Here is a 13985-nt window from a genome sequence, read left to right on the forward strand (position 1 = left end):
TTGGGTTCTGTTCAGTGTAGATTAACTGCCAGATGGATTTGATAATCAGATTATAAAGTTTGAAATAATTTTCAACAGGCAGATCTAATAACAATAATAAAAAAATATTTAATATTGTAACTTACGATCCCTGTATAGAGCTCTGTACATCGCAGAAACATGAAAGCACAATGAAAACTGCTTTATGCTGCAGTGTTGCTGGTGCAGTGTAAAACAGATCAATGAGAAACTACTGTAAATATACATAATTTTACAGACAGAAGTTTGTAAGCACATTCACAATCACATATTACTGAACTGTTTGCAGCAAAATTCACAACATTTCTTTAAAGTAACAAGGCAACACAGGCATATTTGACCAGACAATGACTGTCTCGGGGAGAGCTTTTTCCCCCCCTAAGAGTGCATTTAATAATGTCTCTGTGCTTTTGTAGCAAAACCCATGTGACCTTACACTGACTTGTTTATTTAACAGCAGCTACACAGATGCAAACAGTGCTTTTTTTTTTTGCTTTAAAAGATTTCCCTTCTAAAAAGAAATCATCAAAGAAACTATCAAAATCAAACGCTTACTAAAAATGATGAAATATTGTTTACCCATGTCCATGACCATTAACCAACGCCAGAGGACCGTGAACATGAAAATTAGTTGTTAAGTTATTGAAATATTAATTTAAAATCTCAGGAATTTTTTGACTGACACAACTTTAAAGGAGTCATATGATGCGATTAAAATTTGTCCTTTCTATTTGAAGTGTTACAAGGTCTTGGTGCATAAAGAAGATCTGTAAAGTTGCAGAGACTAAAGTCTCAAATCCAAAGAGATATTCTTTATAAAAGTTTGCACTGTGGATCGCCGGATCGGCTTTCACCGTGGATGAAGCGGAGTCCAGCCCAGGGTCGTCACATGTGGTTGCCGCAAGCCCGCCCGGGTCGTGCCGTTTTATAGCTCACTGGCCTCTGCTCACTCTAGCCCCCGGCCTCCGCTCACTCTAGGCCGCCGCCACTCACTCTAGCCCGCCGTGTGTGACGCTGTGTTTCATTGTGAAAGCGAAACTACTTTGTTTGGCCTTCCAAAAGAGGACACGACTAGAAATCAGTGGTTAAGTTATATTTACAACACTGTTACCGAACACTTCAACCCAAATATTCATTTGTGTGTAGCATATTTTATGGAGGACTGTTTCCTGATCCTGGGAGAGTAGATTCACAGACTGTAGGTAATTTTTTTTATATTAAAAAAACAGGCCACTGATGATTCAAACGCGAGTTTTGAGCAGTGTAGAGTAGCGCTTGTTGTTTGTAATTTCTCCAATCACAAATGCAGACATGGTTTTAAGCAATTTCATTACACCAAATACACATAATAATGTTCTTTTTAGCAACATCATATGACCCCTTTAAGTACATTTCACAAATGATTTCAAAGAAACAGCAAGTAACATTGGAATATAACATTACATATTATAGCAGAAATGTTATAAAACTGATACTAATCATCTTTGTTATATTTACAACTATTTTATTAGAGTGTACATCAAGTAAATATTTAAGTTCTAATGAGTTTGTCTAACAAGAAATCTAGGAATCTCTGCTCTAAAGGGAAAACCGTGTAGAACCTTTATACGTTTTTGCATTTCCCAAATTATACTGTTCTCTGTCAGCTCCTCATGCCTTCTGCCTTTCACATCTGTCTAGCACTTCAGATCTCTTTGCAGCATTCAAGAAAGATACATCTGACACATGTATAGCCTGTATGATCTCATAAGTATGTTCTAATGTAACCATGGTATCAAACTAAAGGGTAAAAAGTAGTACATCCAAAATGAGAGAACCTGAGGTGAATATCACCTCTTAAGGATTGCAGGTTAAATTGGGGAGAAAAAATTAGTTTCCTCTTTCCGGCTAACTAGATTTACATGATGGTGTGTAGCCGTGCGGCCACATCACAGCTGGTAAAAGCTTTGATACCTGCTCCTGCTCTTTTTGGGGAGGCTGTAAACAGTGCATGCAAGCTTGTAAAATGCTTTGATACACAGATAATGTGAATCTGAAAGAAAGTTGTGAGTTTAACTTATATGTGCATGGGCTACTTTGAGGAGCACATCTCTGATCATAGTGGAACAATATATTCTTGTTTCCTGTTGTGAGAATATCATCACTTATTTGAGGCTGTCTCTTGCTGTCTTTAAGAAGTAAAGTGTCTGTGTAAAATTTCAGATGAGATTTGTCTGCTCCTGCCAGCCAGTCTCTGTATGTAGACTGTGTTGTTTTTTCAAAGATAATTGGATGGACATGTTTGCATAGCAACCGCTTGTTTCAAAACAAATGAGTGACCTGATAAAATACAAATTTGAAATTGAAAAAGAAAATCATCTATCTATCTATCTGTTGTTCTATATATTGTTCTATCGTTCTGTCTATATCTGTCTGGAAAGAACAAGAGAACAATACAACAAGATAGATAGATAGATAGATCTTTAACATGGTCAAACACACTTGTCTTGGCACAAAGCTATACTATAAAAACTTCACATTCAGTTAGATTTTGTAAGGGGCCACTCCAGTAATCGTAACTGCAATGGGCTCTGGCCCATTACAGAAGTGCGATCAGAGCCATGAGAGGGTGAAGCCGCCGGATGTCTCCTATGAAAAACGGTCATATAGTGACTCGCGCACGGGCTCCTATACATTATAGATGAGTGCTTAATAATTCATCGGGAGTTTTGTTTCCGTGCGAAAAGGCGGCAAAGAGGCTCTATTAAATAGGAAGATACGGTAATGAGGGTTAGGTGTCGTGTTGCCGTGGTAACGAGGGATCGCTGGGGTTAAAATCTTTCTGATGTTATCTGGCGCGCGCTCTCGCAGGTCAGGCTGGTGACTGCGCGCGGAGGCGTACAGCTCTTGACCCGGCCGCAATGGCAAGCCAGAGTATTCACATACGCCTGGTCTGGCGTCTGATTCCTACACTGACCAGTGGTGGACGAAATACACAAATCAAGTACTTGAGTAGAAGTATAGATACGTATAATAAAATATTACTCCAGTAAAAGGAAAAGTACTCCTTCTTCAATTTTACTCGAGTGAAAGTACAAAAGTACTTGATTTTTTTATGTACTTAAGTAGAAAAGTACTGATGGATAGATTTATTTTGCAATTTTATATAGGCTACTTAATTTAATTTTATATTAGCACATATTTTTTATAATCCTACTGCTGAAAATACCTGGGATTTTCCCAAAAATAACCAGTATATGGAGTCAAGATATATTTTTGTTGTTGATATGGACTTCGTTGACGAGAGTGATGTAGTAATGTTCACTGTGAAGCTTACACTTTTTTTTATTGGAGAGAGGTGTTGTAATAATGTAAAATATGTGGAAAATAATGTGTTTTTCGAACAACCTAGTATGAGAGCCTGTTCTAGTACACTCCCAAAACAAAATCAAGACTTTGTAAAAGAGCATAATCGGACCCCTTTAACGTTACGGCAGCGGGGAATACGAACGCGAATGAGTTATTTTATTTAGTCTGTGTTATTTTAAGGTTTCATTTGTTTGTTTGTTTAACCTAACACATAGAGACACTGATGTTGATGTGTCTGCATTCAAGCATTTCAGTGGGCTTAAATAGATCACCCTTTACAGCAGATTTAGTGACAGTTTTGACCTAAATATGATTTTCAGTTACAATAATTAATTCTAAAATTCGACATTAGTAACTTACTTTTAGCAGCATCAGTCGCGCGCACACTCACAAGTTCTCCGGGTTCTTACTTGTGAATTCAGTTCACTGGAGACTCGCACTAAACGGATCATTTGAACCAGTGAGTTGTCGACTCGAGAAAAGCTGCAATCGGTTCATTCTAATTCGGGAAAAGAATCAGTTCGTTCTTGAATCAGACACCGCTTCTGCATGTCAGAGAATGTGATATATTATAAGGAGTAACGATATGTTTTATGAAATGTAGTGAAGTAAAAAGTACGATCTTATGCTTTGGAATGTAGTGAAGTAAATGTAAAAGTTACTCAAAATAAAACTACTCCAGTTAAGTACAGATACTTGAAAAATGTACTTAAGTAGAGTAACGAAGTAAAAAAAGAATTCCCTTTATTTAACTCTTGATGTTTAAGTGTCTGTGGATTGATTGATTAACTATAATTATCTGATGTATATCGTTTGTTAGCCTATATAATCATAAATAAAGAAACCAAGAATTGTCACACTGACGAAGGCAGATAGCCGAAACGTTTCTTTTTTTTATCTTTTTATCTCCTGCTTTGATTCCAATAAAATACTTAAAGAGTGCAGACCAACCTTTATAATATGCCGTTATTAAAAATCTAAATTTAAAATATAAAAATATGTTGTTTAAACGACATAACATCTCTGATGACTGAGAGGAAAAAATATGTATGTGGTAGTAATGCCTTACCATAATACCCCATATAGTGGACAAAACATGACAGACTCAAGCCCTATAAAGTGAGCACACGCTTTCGACGTGCAGTTTTGAGAACACTAAGGAAAGAGCACTTTCTTTTCGCCTATTTGGACACTTCAAACAGACGTTTGCACTGCCTGTTTGGTTTACCTGTTTACACGGTCATAACAAAACGCACGTATTCGACGCCCATTTCTGTTATGATAAACGCACGCCAAAAACGAGCGTTTTTTGGTGACTCCAAAGCGCGCGTCGACAACGCGCATTTTAACAGTAAATTACATGTGGAGGACGCACGTTTTGATACAAAAAACGCACGTTTCCGACACCCGTTTTCCGTGAACCCAAAGCGCACGTTAAGAACGCGCGTTTTGCTGTCAAATCGCACGCTTTTGACGCGTCAGTGTACAATCAGACGCCGGACCAGGCGTATATGAATACTCTGGCTTGCCATAGGCCGCAGCGCGCTCTAATGGAGGAAATACTCCTGTCTCCACTCTGGCTGCGATTTAATCAGCTTGATCAGGACAAGAAAATGGTGGAGATCTCCTTTTCTTCTTTGGAGTAGCCCAACTCTGTAACAATAGAGTCAAATTCAGTTAAGTCCTTTGTTGTAGGCTATTTCTTGCCATAGCAAACAATCTCATTCGGCAACACTTTAGAATACAGTTCCATCATTTAATGAATAACTACACAAGAACACATGAGTAACGCAATATTAGCATTCTAGTAATTACTAGTATCTAACAAGAAACTCTGATTAATGAATTAGTAAGTAATAGTGCTTAGTCAAATTTGGTAGTTCACTATTAACTAATCAGTAACTACTATTTTTTCATACCTCCCCAAGAACTACTAAGAACTACTGCATGCAGGTTCATAATTAATGAGTAATGCATAATGTATAAGTAATTCTAAAGTGAAGGTCATAACCCACTAGTAATGATACGAAATAGAATACCAAATTCTTCAGAAGGAATGACTAATTATTTGGATCAGTATTCTAAATTCAATAACATGATAATTCTCAAGTAGCCTGACCACTAAAATCATTGTAAGCTTTTGAAGGTTTTGTGAAGTATTGGATGGTAATTATTCAGGTGGTACTACATCCTTCTGAAGGAATTACTAATTTTTTGGATCAGTATTCTAAAGTGAAAATCATGATAACTCCCTAGTAATTACTGAAATCATTGTAAACGTTTGAGGTTTTTGTAAGGTTCTGGTTAGTAATTCATTTTGCTAGATTTGGTAACACTAGTCATTTGTTCTTGTGTAGTTATTCATTAACGATGGAATAGTAGTCTAAAGTGTTACCGCTCATTCTGATGTCAGTCAAATAGGAAATAACATAAATTAACTTTGAAAGTTTTGTTCTGGGTGATGATTGGATGTCATTCTTAATTTATTATTTTGCCACCCCAGGGTTACTTTTTGTTCTATTAATAAATCATTCAATCGTTTTAAATACATAGTACACTGCATTAAAGCTTTGGTGTCTATTTAATTTTCAGTGTGACTTTTTAACTTTCCCTCCAAAATGAATTTATAAAGTGTTACTTTGCAAATGAATGAAACACCGATGTCATTAACACTGTGCCAAAGTATGAAAGCTTGTTTTCTTTAAAAACAGTCAATTTAATTTAATTTGTTCAAAACTGACTGCTATCTAACAAGGCTTATCCAAGTTTTTCTTCAAAAACTAATGTCACACATCATCATACATAATATCATAATTTACTTGAATGTTGATCAAGGCCATGATAAAAACTTTATTCTAAAATTTGTGATAGATGAAACATATCAAGATTGATTTTTTAAGGTTTTAAGGAATCAAGAATTGAAGAATTGAAGGAGCGCTATAGATGCATCCCCTTTGCCACTGTTTTTTTTAGCACATTGGAACATGTTGTTAGGAAAAAATCCAGACGATTTTGGCCACTAGTTCAGTGTTTAGATTCTGTTATCTTTATCTATGATATTCCCATTAAGTGAATTACATGTGCTTCCTGTCAAAAAAATAAAAAAATAATAATAATCATGTTTTTTGTGCTTTCTGTTCTTTCAGAAGTGTCTGTTTGGGGTTAACTGTGGTTTCTGTTAAAGAAATAATCAGTCTTATTTAGTCGTTGACCTCTGAAGCTTTTTAATGATGGAAAGGGCAGGTTTGTATAATCAGTCTAATGTCAGAACTGATGGGAGATCATGAACTAATGATACAATGTGTTACTGTAGAAACTATGCATTATACCATTCCGCAAGGCTATGAAACGTGATGTTATGCCTTATATTCAAAGGCTGTCAGTCTTTAATTCTAAACACACATCAGAGATACATATCTGCACAAGCTTAACAAAATGTTTCTCAAGTAAATGTGAACTAATACAGTACATATTGTATTATGAATTTTTTTTTGCCTTTTGTATTTTTATGACATTCTACAAAGCAACAGGATCCAGCTTGCTCCTCAAATAATAAAGGATGTATGACTGGAGATCAGTGAAATTATTCCACTTTTAGCAAACCATCTAGAGCAGCATAAAAAGGGCAATCCACATAATGCACTTATATTCTACAGTGAAAGTAGTGTGGGCTCCTGGAGAAAATGGTACTATTTAGATTTTTCTTCACATATTATCAGCATAAACCTTTGCTGACTTTAAAATGTAGAAAATTTGCACTGAAAAAACTTGTATATGGTCTGTTCCAGTGTTGCTTTATTGACACCCAAGATGCATGAACTGCACAAGTTTGTGCAATATTCCTTTTGAATAAAGGAGTTCACACACAGAAAAAAACATATAGAAAAACAGTAACGGTACTGGTAATTTTGACCAAATCAGAATGATGTCCGAAGGACCATGTGACACTGAAGAATGCATGGAGTAATGGCTGCTGAAAATTCAGCCTTTCCATTACAGGAATAATTACAGGTACTTTGGCCTTTTTTTGCATAAATTATAGGCATAGAAATATAGGCAGTCATGGATTTTGTTTTGGGCTAATTTCCAAAATACAGTCACGTATTTGAGCTTGCTTGGCCCTTGTAGCACAATAAAATATGTCTGCTTTGCCATTATGATGATGGTCGCTTATTTTTCTAGAGAGATGTGCCAAGACTGATTTGCAGCAGTATAATAAGAGACAGTAAGAGGAAAAGTATAAAGTGACAGAGCAAGAGGTAAAATGAGTACAGTGACTGGCAGTAATTAAGTCCTATTGCAGTGTGAACATGTGATGGGTCCATAGTGTATGTGTCAATGTAACAGCGTGCAGCATGGGATTGGGATGTAAGCTGTCCTTGTAATTTGATGTGCATCTGCTGATGGATCTGACTCGCTTTCCAGAAGGCAGAAAGCAGAAAAGTGTTGGTGCTGGCTGACTGAAGTCCTTCTTAATGCATTCAGCTTTCCTGAGACAGCGTTTAGAATAGATGTCCTGGATTGCTGAGAGCCGTGTGCCCATGATCCGTTGAGCTGTTTCAACACCCTCTGCAGAGCAGCTGCTATGCCAGGATGTAATGCCCCTGTAGATTGAGTCTAGAGTGCACACGTAAAAGCTACTAAGAACTGCAGTGGACACAAATTTTTCTTAGGTCATTGGTGGGCCTTATTAATATCAGACTTTATGTACTCTGTTCACTTAAGAGTAGACGTGAGAATAATGCCAAAAATGTTAGTTGCTACACAGAATGAGGCGTATTTGATTATTAATTGATTGTTAACTGTATTTTTTTATATTAATGGCACACATTATATATTTGCTCTATTTATATGCACAGTTTATCTATGTTTAGATGAATGGAGAATTCTGAGACTTATTTAGTGGGTTGATTCATACCTGAGTGGGAGCGACTACCCTGCAACTTGGAACAGACACAAAGGTAAAATTACATCATCATATATCAACACAGTAACTCAATAAACACAAGTGAGTGGACAAATGCACAATGAATCATGCCTCTTTGCATTTTCCAAGCACGTACTGTGATATTATAAGCCATAGTTAATAATAGGTATAAAATCAGGCACCTCTTAATGCTACCAAACACATTTTTTTATATAACTCTCCTGAACACAACAGACAAGCCTAAGATGGTTTGCTGGTCTTAGCTAGTTAATGGTAATTTAAAGGGGTCATATGATGCCCATTTTCCACAAGATGATATGATTCTTTAGGGTCTTAATGAAAAGTCTGTAACATAGTTTGGTTAAAATTTCACAAAAAGGTGTTTTTTCACCAAAAACACCTTTTTTTACCCTGTCAAAAACACCTCTTTCAGATCAAGCCGTTTTTGTAGCATTTTCCTTTAAATGTTAATGAGCTCTGCTGCCCCCGCCCCTCTCTTCCGAGCTGCTCACAGAGAGACTGTTTACTTTAGCCGCATTCATCGTGAAACTTGCTAATTAGCACATTATTAGGAAAGGCGATTTGAAAATATTCATTATAAAACATTATACTCACTTCTTCTGTAGATGAGGCTGGATCATGAATGATTCGCGCGAACATAGACGCATTTAGGTAGATCGGGGGAGCATTCCCTTCAGAAACAAACAAAATCCACTGCGAGTTCGGCGGCTTAGATGTCAGGAGTAAATGACGACTGCTATGTTCATTATTACATCCAACAACAGAACACCTCAATTGCTTGTTAGGAGTCATTCTTGTCTACATCTGCTCCGGCGGTGAAACAATGGCGGACTGATGATCGCTCACTCAGGGTGGGTCTAAGGTAAGACATAAGTCCAGTCTGTGCTGAAACTCCACTGTCAATCAAACTATCGTGGGAGGGGCCTGTCTGTGTGACGTCACACAGACAGGCATCTTAGATCGGCTCGATTTGAGAAAGGGGGAAACATTTAACGAAATTTAAAAAAAAACACCGGGTGGATTTTTATCATTATAGGGTGGTTGTGTACACACACTGCCAACACACATTTCAGTTCAAACAACTTGTAAAAGTGCATGTAGCATCCTATGACCCCTTTAAGATGGTCAAACTAATTTGTCTGGCTCCCAGCTTGACTAGCTGAAAAAGTCCCCCAAAAATCTAAAATCAGTCAAGACTAATTGAACTAGACAATTGACTAGTGAAAATTTCACCCCCATATGTCGTTCCAAACCTGTATGACTTTCTTCCATGAAACATAATAGAAGATATCTTGAATAATGTTGGTAACCAAACTGTTCTGGTGACTTTGTCTTGGACCATTGTATGGACGAAAATAAATAAATACTGAGACGTTTCTCAAATAATATATGTTTCACAAACGAAAGAAAGTCATACAGGTTTAGAACAACATGGTAAATGATACCAGAATTTTGTCAGAACTATTGCTTTAAGATAATTTTAGGTTACCATTGCTTCCAGCTAAAACACAAGTCCTCTATCCACAAGATTGCTTTCTCCAGTGAAAGTCACCTCATCTGAATCCGAAGAGAAATATGCACAGATCAAGCACCATTTACATGCAACAACAGCTAAACTGTTCAAAACAAGGATGTTAGTGGATATTAATGTTAGAGGACAACAGGGATGGACTTTTATTATTTTTTTTTAGTATTTAGTATTATTTTTAGTATTATTATTATTATAATTTAGTATTATTATGGATTATGGTATTTTTTTATGGTATTTAACTGGTATTTTTTAAAGTTAAAGTTAAGAACGGTTAAAGTTAAAATATCTTACTAATGGATTTCTTTCTTACAAACACACAGCTTTTTTCTGCACAAGACTTTAACTTATAGACTGGAGTCATGTGGATTACTTGTGCATTATTATGATGTTTTTATCAGCTGTTTGAACTTCATTCTAACGCTACCCATTATAGAGGATTGGTGAGCAGGTATGTAATGCTAAATTTCTCCAAATCTGTTCCAATGAAGAAACAGACTCATCTACATCTTGGATGGCCTGAGGGTGAATACATTTTCAGCAAATTTTCATTTTTAGGTGAACTATCCTTTAAAGGGGTCATATGACGTTGCTAAAAAGAACATTATTTGGTGTATTTGGTGTAATGAAATGTGTTTATGCAGTTTAAAGTTAAAAAGCATAGTATTTTCCACATAATGTACATTATTGTTGCTCCTCTATGCCCCACCTTTCTGAAACGCGTCGATTTTTAAAAAAGCTCATCGTTCTGAAAAGCGAGGTGTGCTCTGATTGGCCAGCTATCCAGTGCGTTGTGATTGGCCGAATACCTCAAGTGCAAATACACACTGTCTGTGATGCTGTCTGAACGGCACAGCGAGACAAAAAAAACAATAAAACCCATTACAAACGAGGCATTTGTTGCAACCAGTGGGGACATAATTACTGATTATAATGACTTATACTGTGTTTTTACGCGTTGCGTATCGCGCCGCGTAAACATAAAACCATGTCTGCATTTGTGATTGGAGAAACGACAAACAACAAGTGCTACTCGCGTTTGAATCATCAGTGGCAAATTCTTTAAATATAAAAAATTTACTTGCAGGCTGTGAGTCAGAAGCGCCAGACTGTCCTTGCAAAGTTGGAACTGCCCCACTTTATAGAACAGCCTTTGAGCACCGACCCATTGTATGCTAGGAAACAGTAAGAAACTGTTCAGGAAACAGTCCTCCATAAAATACGTCACACAGCGTCACACATCCTCACACACGGCGGGCGGCGGATTCGACGAAGGAGCGTCCGGCGGGCTTGCGGTAACCACATGTGACGACCCCGGGCTGGAATCCGCTTCGTCCATGATGAAAGCCGATCCAGCGATCTACATCCACATCCACAGCAAAGTTGTTGTATTTCCTCAGCGACCAGCACGGGTCAGCTCTAGGCATGACGAAGCGGATATTGTCCTCATCTGGAAGGCCAAACAAAGTAGTTTCGCTTTCACAACGAATCACACAGCGCCTTCACGACATGGCGGCAGCAACAATACTACAGCGAGAATAAAAGTTACGCCTTATTTCTTTGCGTGAACATTTGGGCGGGGTGTGGACAAGTCTGAACTTTTATAAAGAATATCTCTTTGGATTTGAGACTTTAGTCTTTGCAACTTTACAGATCTTCTTTATGCACCAAGAGCTTGTAACATTCCTGTCACGAATCCGGTCCATGAACTTCCGTCTGCTAGCCATCGGAGGTCACCCTTTCCATTTTCATTGACTCTCGCACTACACCTTGTTGCATATCACCCCGGACAACATATCCCATCATTCATTGCACTGATTGCACACAGCACTGATTGTACACAGCTGTTTCTCTGATTGCACACAGCACTGATTGCACACAGCTGTTTCATATGACTCACTCCCTATTTAACACTCACTCTGATCCCTTCCCTCTGCCGAGTATTGTTTTAGCATTTATCATTTGATAGCTACACTACAGAGCCCTCGTTAGCTTCCTAGCCTAGACTAGCCTTGTCTGTTTTCTCAGTTTTTGATCTTCGCCTGTTTTCCTGGATTTCTCCCTTTAGTCTTGCCCCTTTTGATTCTGTTCGCCGTTCATGGACCTTCGCTAGCCCTAGGATTATTCTTGTGTCTTGCCCGCCATATACCTGTTTGCCCTTGTTCGACCCTGCCTGTGTTTCTGATCTCTCTGCTTAATAAAGCTTGCACATGGATCCGCATGTCTCATGTCTTGTCAGCCCCGTAACAACTCCAAAGAGAAAGGAAAAATTGAAATCACATCATATGACCCCTTTAAGACATTTTTGGGCCAGATCGGGTCGATTACATAAGCAGCATGTCATTATTCATTCTTCAGGAGATACTGGTGAGATTAAAAGCAATTGAAGAAAGCATAATGTTATCCCACCTGATGTGCTACAGATACTTCTGATCTTTGCTGCCAGTTCTGTGATCATTTAGCCAAGAAAATGGTTTTCTGTTTCTGCCAATTTACTGTAATTCAATTTGCTTAGAGGCTAATAATTCTGTATTGTCTAATAATGCCTTTGTTCTGTGAATTTCCTTAGAATCTGGTTCACTTTTATATCTTTTTTTAAATAGAGCTGGAAGAAAATCTAACTTTAGATTTACATTACTAGCTGGTTTTATATGACTGTCAAAGCAAACTACCATCTTTTCAGCAACATAGAGAGACAATATTTTGACTTGCAGTAGGTCTGTAGAGAGATTGAGAGGAAGAGAATTTGGGAGGTAGAAGTTTTGAAAACCATCGCTTGAAACAGAGGCAGGTCTGCATGGAATCCAGAATAGATTACACTGTGATGGAGTTACATGGGCATGAGTGTGTGCAATATAGAGAGTGATGTGTGTGTGTGTGTGTGTGTGTGTGTGTGTGTATGGGGAAGAGGAGGAAAGATGCTGTATTGTAGTTGCTTTTAAAGTGTCTATGAAATGGGGCCAGTTTCATTCTGCAAGAGAAGTGCTGAATTTTCTGAGGAAATATACACAGGCTATAGAGACAAACACAGATGCTCACAGAATTTTTGACGCACACTTTTGAGTTGTAACCCAAACAGCCTTTCATCATTCCCATCTATGACGATACTTTGTATCACCTGAGAGATGTCTGTGGTGAGGCCACAACAACTGTGCTTGGTGTGTGTTGCTGATTGTTTGATCGCAGTCCCAAAAGGCACACGGTTTCATTCAAAGAGACACTCGTTTGCCTTTTTCCTCAAGCCTAAATAATTCAAAAAGACTATTGTTTCCTGTGAAAGCACATAGTTTAAGTGAACTCAAACTGTGCTTGATGATAAATTATATAGTTTTATAGTTTCAACGTGGTCAGAGGTTGATCTGTGGAGACCAGGCTAGTGATGATCATTGAGTTTTGGTTAAGACAGTAGCTGCTTCTGAGCAGCTATGAGATGGAAGACCTGCCTGTGTAACTTTTCACACTCTGGAGACGTCATCTCGGCATTGCCATAGGCTTGACTTCTCTCTTCTTCTACCTGCTCGTCTTTGATGTCATTCATGCCAAAAACAGAAATGACATCTCATATCGCATTATAATCTCTCTAATTAAAAGTCCGTCCTGCCATCTCATTAGTGATGCTGTCATGTATGTGAGTAATAATTCTTTTGTCTCAAAGTATATGTCTATGTAAATGGCGCAAAACACAGCATTACAACACAAGATAACTGTAACTTGGGTGGACCACATACAGGAGATATAATTAAAAGTATTTGGACTGCTCCAAAAATGTCATTGGTCTTATTTATTCATGGTTATCCTGCAAGGTCAATAACCAAGGTATCTGATAAAGTCCTTAATGGTGGGTTAATGATTTAGCTTAAATTATTAAACTGATATTTAAGATGGATAATAGAATTTCATTAATAATTAAACTCTGAATCTGTTTTAAATGTCAGGGTATAGATACAGATATTCAGTGTCATTTAAAGGGGTCATATGATGCGATTTAAATTTTTCCTTTCTCTTTGGAGTGTTACAAGCTCTTGGTGCATAAAGAAGATCTGTAAAGTTGCAAAGACTAAAGTCTCAGATCCAAGGAGATATTCTTTATAAAAGTTAAGAGTCAACCACGCCTACCTAAAACGGCTCGTTCTAACACACCCC

Source organism: Sinocyclocheilus grahami, unplaced genomic scaffold (genome assembly GCF_001515645.1).
Source record: "Sinocyclocheilus grahami isolate Dianchi unplaced genomic scaffold, SAMN03320097.WGS_v1.1 scaffold366.1, whole genome shotgun sequence".
NCBI classification, from domain to species: Eukaryota; Metazoa; Chordata; class Actinopteri; order Cypriniformes; family Cyprinidae; genus Sinocyclocheilus; species Sinocyclocheilus grahami.